A 7,327-nucleotide genomic window follows, 5' to 3' on the forward strand; every position below is an offset into this window, starting at 1 on the left:
AATACCTCCTTAGGTCCCTGCCTGCACTCTATAACAAATAATCTCCACCTGAAAAGCAGGCCTTGGTTATCTACTCCTGAATTACTAGGGGTAAGGCTTTTACAACAATATTCGGTATCAGCATCTGAGTGAAAACTGCATTTGATCTATAATGAACATAAGCCATCCTTAGTTCCTTGAGCTGCTTAAATGGTATCGACATGTGCATCTTGTTCCCCCCCACACACTCTGGGTATCTCCATGCTCCTCTATAGGAAATGTCTGAAATCCCTGGTCATCTGTATCTGCTGCTTGTCTAATATTAGCTTGCATTGGAGACATCTGACCTGCTGTGGCTGTCTGCCATGAATCCAAGTGTATCTGGTCCTTAGGATGACCCATGCTTGTTGCTTTTACAGACAAAGGAGCATTTCTGTGATCTCAGTAAATCTCGAAAATTTTTTATATCTTGTGAGAGTTATTCCACTAAATCTTTCAAGCATCTTAGCTCCTGCTGAAATTTACCATTGGGTTTTTGCCTCTCTATATTCCCAGTTTAAAATGAAGAGGTGAAGACTCTCCATCGTGATACTAGCAACCAGATAATGGGCAGATATTTCCTGCTGTCCTGCAAGTATTCAAGATTGCACTTTTGTTTCCCCAAGCCCTGGAAGTGCTCTGATATAGGTGTGGTGGTGGATTATTTGAAAAGGAAGGATCCTTTCAAACCTTTATTTTGATTTTTGAGACAGGTTTTTCTCTGTGGCTTTGGAGGCTGTCCTGGAACTAGCTCTTGTAGACCAGCCTGTCTCAAACCCACAGAGATACACCTGGTTCTGACACCAGAGTGCTAGGATTAAAGGTGTGTGAACTCTAAAATTTTCTGTACTTGTTTTTTGCTTAACTTCAGCTGTCTTGTCTATTAAAATGTTCATAATAAATATATTCTTCTGACTAATAATTATCTGTCTCATATCTCTATATACATTTTTACTCTCAAGATTATATCACTTCTCTTTATCATCTGGCTAATATTCCTGGTCATTAACACTCATAACCAACGCTATTTAAATATAAACACACATTTATAGGCAATATTAGGGAATGTGGGCATCATTCTCTCCAAACTGCTTCCTGCTGATTGGGGGTGCTGAAATACCATACGGACCCTAAGAAAACCCGGAAGTCCTAACCTTAGTGGTCTGTGATTGCATCCTTATATTTAAATTCAGATGAAAAAAAATATATATATATATATATATATATATATATATGTTGGATTAATTCAGCAGCATTCATAATCAAATATCTGTTAGCTGCTTTTGCTCTTTCCTTAGTAATTCACCAGTTTAAAGACAACACAAAAGCATACAATACCTGGATTTTTTTGTGTATTTTTTACTTTTCATTTTCTATTTTTTATTACTTTTCCTTTTCATGACAAACCAATAACTGCAGTTCTCTTTTTGATACAGCCCTTCTCTATTTCCAATCCAACCCCCTCAGCAGTTGAGGCTCCAATCCACCCTCATAAAACTTACTTGCTGGCACCAGTCTTTTGAAGGGCGATATCTCAGGGTCCCCTTTCTTTCCTGTTCTCTGTGGAACCTCCACTGGTGGTACATGCACCACGACTAAGTCCGAGTATTAGGCAAAAGTCTGGAGATATAGTTAAAAGAAGAGACGTCCTGCAGATAGCACTATGCATGTCTTTCCAACTTTATTCCTCTTCTTCAGAGCTCAGCCGCTTATATGGAGGGAGAGCAGTCTTATATACAGTTAAAGCACAATGGAGAAACCCAGGTGTAACAGCTCCTGGAAGAAGAGGGCCTTTTTTCCCAGGTGTAGTGGGGCATAGCCAGGGCTATAAGCGAGGACTAGAAAACAGGATGCACCTGTGGTTATTGGATGACAAGCAACTTGCAGAGACCCGTGGTGTCTGGGCCCAAATAGAAAATATTTTCTAAATTGGAGCCATCACTCCCCACCCATGAAATCCTGCTCATATCTGCTCTGTGGTGGAAAACACTGCACAAAACCATACTATGTGGGACAGTACCCTGAGGTCTAATCAGCAGTGTTTTTCTCCTTGCCCCTCATTTTGTCCTCATCTGATTCTCGGTGTTCACATCTATCAAGATGCTCAGCAGCAGAAACATCACGTGGCCCTTACATGAATTCAAAGGACACTATGTAATCACCCGAAAGGCCCTTTTTGATACTATTGGAAAATGGCAGGAGCAATCACCTGACACCAGTAGAAAATGAAAAAAGAGGAAGAGGAAAGAAATGAATCAGTATTCTTTCATCGACTTCAAATTTGAACAGGACCACATAAAAATAGAAAGGAGAATGTTCGTTTTGGCAAACAAGCATCGACTCTGCAGATCCGATGACCAGAAAGTCTTCCTTTCAGCTGTACAGCAAGAGCAGGAATTCTATGAGCAGAAAATCAAAGGGATGGCAGAGCATGAAGACTCTTAGCTTGCCCTACAGATGAAGGCCGAACAGTATCAAAGGATGGAGAGCTGAGTGAGTGTGGATGCTGCTTTGGGGAGTTTCCAGTTGAGGAGCTGACGCAGTGTTCTGATACTCCCTTTTTCTGGACAGAATGTCTCATCAGACATGACCAAGAGGAAGTGTTCAGGTCAGGAAATTCAGGACTCAGCTGCATGGAGGGCAGCTGTACATGTTCCTTTCTAACAAGAGAAGTGAAGAAGGTGCTCCCTGAGACCATTCTCTGCAAATACTATGAACGGAAAGCTGAAGAAGAAGTCACTGCAGCCTGTGGTGATGAGCTCGTCAGGTGCCCCTCCTGTAGCTTCCCTGCTCTGTTGGACAGGGTTGTAGCTGCCCTAATCCTTGGTGCCAGAAGGAGACCTATAGGAAATCAGGGACCCAGGAAAGAACATACTGGCCTCACCTGTGAAGAGCTGGCCAAAAGGGATGATGTCAAGTACTGGACATCTTTTGAAGAAAAAATGACTTATGCTCGCATTAGAAAATGCCACCAGTATGGGACTGGCCTCAGCAAATCCGAAGGCTGCAACCGCATGTCTTGCCGATGGGTTGCCCAGATGTGCTATATCTGTCGAGTTTCTATCAACGGCTATGACCACTTCTGACAGCATCCTCGCTTTCCAGGAGCCTCTTGCGAGCAATGTTCCAGGTGCTACCTATAGAGCGACCCCACTGAAGATGGGGACAAGCTGATTGAAGAAATGCAAAGGGAGGCTGAAGAGGAACAGAGAAGGAAGAATGGAGAGTACAAGTTCAAATCTTAGGCTCCACTGGAGAAGCCAGCCAAGAAAGAACAACATGTGGGAGGACTGCCATGGCCTGTCCCACAGAACCCTCACTCACAGTTGCCACCCATCCCATTGTGCATCCACCTTTACCCCTGCCACCTGTGTGGCCTGGGTTCAACAACTTCTCCATAAACATAGGCCCTGTGCCAGCGTATGTACCACCCCTGCCCAAACAGCCTGTGAAGTAGGACTTTGTCCGCATGCATGTGAACCTGGAGCACAACCTGCCCGTGCACTTTGGCCCCAGCCATAGCATTGCTTCTGACCCCCAAAGCACTTGTCCAGCCCCATTGAGTCTGCTGGAGGACCTGTCTCACCTTAGATGGTTGGAGTCTTTATTTCACTCTTGAAATTGGCCCTGACCTACCAACTCTTTCCTTTGCAAGGCCTGCTGACTCTTCATGTCTGATACCATTTGGGTGCTGACTGACTTTCACTTAGCCTAACTTGGGGCAGCTCCCTGGTTGTGCCATCTTCACAGACAGTACAATGGCCCAGACCATGAAGTGTAGGCCCTTTATTCCTTTGCCACCTTCCCTCCCCAGCAAAACATTGACAGCCCAATGGAAGTGGCCTAGTATCCCCAGGCCAAGCCTCTCTCCCCTTGGGGCCATGGCTACTAAGTTTCAAGGGCCTCTGAGACTCATCTGTGGCACAATTTCTGTCCTGTCTATAAGGTAATTGCTCCTGTTTATATAGTTTTATTAGTATATTATCCAAGCAGCAGGGATTGCAGGTTTGTGGCCCTTTTCTAACAATTATGTGCCTTTTGATAAAGAGTGTATGACTACACTTCTCCTTTTATCACCTAGAGTCTCATTGAGCAGTTTTGTGTTATTACTGTATATATTTTTTTCTTTTAAGACTGTGTGTACTGACAACATTTTAAGATCCAATTCCCTCTAAAGTTTAGCACTAAGGGGGCCAGGCCTATATTATCAGTTTCATTTGACACACAAACCTGTCACTTCATATTCATTTGGAAATAGTGATTAAACATTGTTGGGTCCATGCTAGCCACACCTTTATGCTTGAACTCAGGGGAGTATGGCATGGTAATCTTTTTGAGATTAAGGACTGCCTGGTCAACATTATGAATTCCAGTTTAGCATAGGTTAATGGAGATATTCTTCATCGACATCAAACCAAAGAAAATAGTTTTGATTGAATCAGTAAGGACTCTCAGGGATGTGACTGAACTCTGAGTGGCCACAAGGCTGGGTTTATGTACTGCCACTGAAGATCACTTGGTAGTAAAGATCCAAAGAGTAGGTAGAGATTTGGGGTTTCCACAAGATATTTAAACACTGGTCCCTGGTGTTATGGTCAAAAACAGAGGGATCTGAGCAAGGTGAAACAACTTTCTGATTTCCTGATGACTTGAGGCCTCAAGGAAGTATATGTATGGTAGGTTGGTTGTGGGGGTTTACTTGATGTGGGCAAGAGGGAACTAAAAGACTAATAGGGTTGGTAACACTCTGGAGATTTAGGCATGTTTGGAGTTTGAAATTTACCCTATTCCCAGCGTGATAGGAAAAAGAACTTCTAAAGTTCAGGAAGTGTTTGCAGGTCTACCTTGGAGATGTGAACACTGAGAATCAGATGAAGACAAAGTGAGGGGCAATCACAAGAACAGTGTTGATGAGAACCCAGTTTACTGTTCCACGTACTATGATTTTGTGCAATATTCTTCACCACAGAAGAGACCTGAGCATGATTTTGGGGGTTGGGAGGTGAAACCTGCAATTTATAAAGTATTTTCTGTTTTGCCCCAGAACCTAAATGTCTCTGGAAGTTGCTTTTCAATCAATTACAACAGGTGTATCCTGTTTTCCAGTCCTTGCTTACAGCCCTGGCTTGCCCTACTACACCTGGGAAAACATAAGCTCTTATTCCAGGAGCTGTTACACCTGGGTTTCTCCACTGTACTGTAAGTGTATATAAGGCTGCTTCCTCTCCATAAAAGCAGCTGAACTCTGAAGAGGATAAAAGATGAAAAGACACACATAGCACAATCTTCTGGGAATCTCTGTTGTAACTAATTCTCCAGGGTTTGCCCAAAACTCAGACTTAGCCATAGTGTCCACAAAGGACAGAAAAGAAAGGGACCCCTTCGATAGGCTGGGACCAGCAAGTAAGGTTTATGAGGGTGGACTTTTTCCTTAACTCCTGAGAGAGTTAGATTGGAAATATTTAAGCACTGTCTCCGAAACAAATTGCAGTTAGTAGAATTGTCATGAAAATTAAAAATAATAGAAAAATAGAAGATTAAAAGAAAAAAACACACAGAAAATCTGGATACTATATGCTATTGTGTTGTCTTTAAATTGTTCAGTTGCTGAGGAAAGAGCGAAAGCTGCTAACAGATATGTGATTATAAATGCTGCTGAATTGATCCAACTTATACATTTTAAAAATGCTTTCACTTCTAAATTTAAATATAAGGAGAAGGTTACTTGGGAAAAGAAGTTTTGCTTATATTTCCACAAACAATGAAAAACTCTGGGTTCTATCCAGACTAACTTGGTTTGATGAACCAAGACCCCTTGAAGCATTGGTCAGGTGATCCAGCATGGAAGACACCTGGGATGATGCAGTAGCAGACCACTAATGTCAGGATTTCTCTGTTTTCTTGGGATCCCTAAGTTATATCAGCATCCTCAATCAGCAGGAAGCAGTTTGGAGAGAATGACACCCACATTCCCAAATATTGTTTATAAATGTGTGTTTTCATTTAATGGTTTAGGTTATAAATGGTAATGACCAGTGATATTAGCCAGATGATAAAGAGAAGTGAGTTAACCTTGAGAGTAAAAGTGTATATAGTTAGAGATAGGAAACAGAGAATTATTACTCAGATGATTGTATATTTATTAGGTTACATTTTAATAACCAGGAGAGATGAAGTAAAGCAAAAATCAAGTACAGAAAATTTTAGGGTTTAAAAGTTTGAAGGGATCCTTCCCTCTTGCAGAAGCCACCAGCACAGCTATATCAGAGCTGCTGTGGGGCTTGGGAAATGAAGTTGAGACCTTGAATACATGCAGGACAGCAGGCATTATCTGCCCCTGAAATGGTTAGCAAGTAACAGAGACCAGAGACCTACTGTGAAGTGGCTAGATGAAAAAGAACATACAGGGCAGAGTGATTGGGATGAGTGTGAAGAGATTTTTGCTATATCAGGATAGAGAGTCTTTCCCTCCTACATTTTAACTGGGAATATAGAGAGGCAAAACACAGTGGTAAATTTCAGCAGGAGCTAAAAGGCTTGAAAGATTTAGTGGAAATGCTCTCACAGGAGATAAGAAATTTTGCAGGTTTCCTCAGATCATAGAAATGTACCTTTTTCTGTGAAAGCAATAAGCATGGGTCAGCCTAAGGTATAGACACCCTTGGATTCCTGGCAGGCAGCCACAGCTGGTCAGCTGTCTCCAATGCAAGGTAATATTAGACAAGTAGTGGGTAGAAAGAGATGCTCAGGAATTTCAGACATTTCCTATATAAGAGCATAGAGATACTCAGAGAAACATCCGCAAGATGCAGACACTGAAACCATTTAAGCAGCTCAAATAACTAAGGATGGCTTATGTTCATTATCGATCAACAGCAGTTTTCACCCAGAGGCTGATAGGGAATATGGCTGTAGATGCCTTACCCCTAGGATTTTTGAAGCAGATAACCAAGGCCTGTCTTTCAGGGGGAGATAATTTGTTATAGAGAGCTGGAAGGCTCCTAGGGAGTTATTTCAGAATTTATCTATATGCCAATGTGGACATTATCGAAAAACATTAGGGATACAGCTGTTGAACCATTGATAGTGAAACAGCTAGATTATGAGAATGATAGTCCAGCATGCCAGGCTGCGCCAAGGCCTCACAGAAAGAAGACTGACATAGATTACTTCATTAAGATTTGTTTAGATATAGGACCAGCTTACAGATAGGGATTAGCGATGGAGGCTGCCTTGCAGCAACTTCAGTTCATATTAAATTATTCCTACAGAGAAAGCAAGGAATGTGGGGGATGAAAGGCACAAAGCC

The 7,327-nt window shown here is 42.2% G+C and overlaps 1 pseudogene; it reads left to right on the forward strand.

Annotated features, from left to right (window-relative positions):
• Nucleotides 1-2,118: 2,118 nt before the first annotated feature.
• LOC100754291 lies at nucleotides 2,119-3,637 on the forward strand (annotated as a pseudogene).
• Nucleotides 3,638-7,327: the final 3,690 nt, after the last annotated feature.

The sequence above is a fragment of the Cricetulus griseus genome, chromosome 9 (genome assembly GCF_003668045.3).
Source record: "Cricetulus griseus strain 17A/GY chromosome 9, alternate assembly CriGri-PICRH-1.0, whole genome shotgun sequence".
NCBI classification, from domain to species: domain Eukaryota; kingdom Metazoa; phylum Chordata; class Mammalia; order Rodentia; family Cricetidae; genus Cricetulus; species Cricetulus griseus.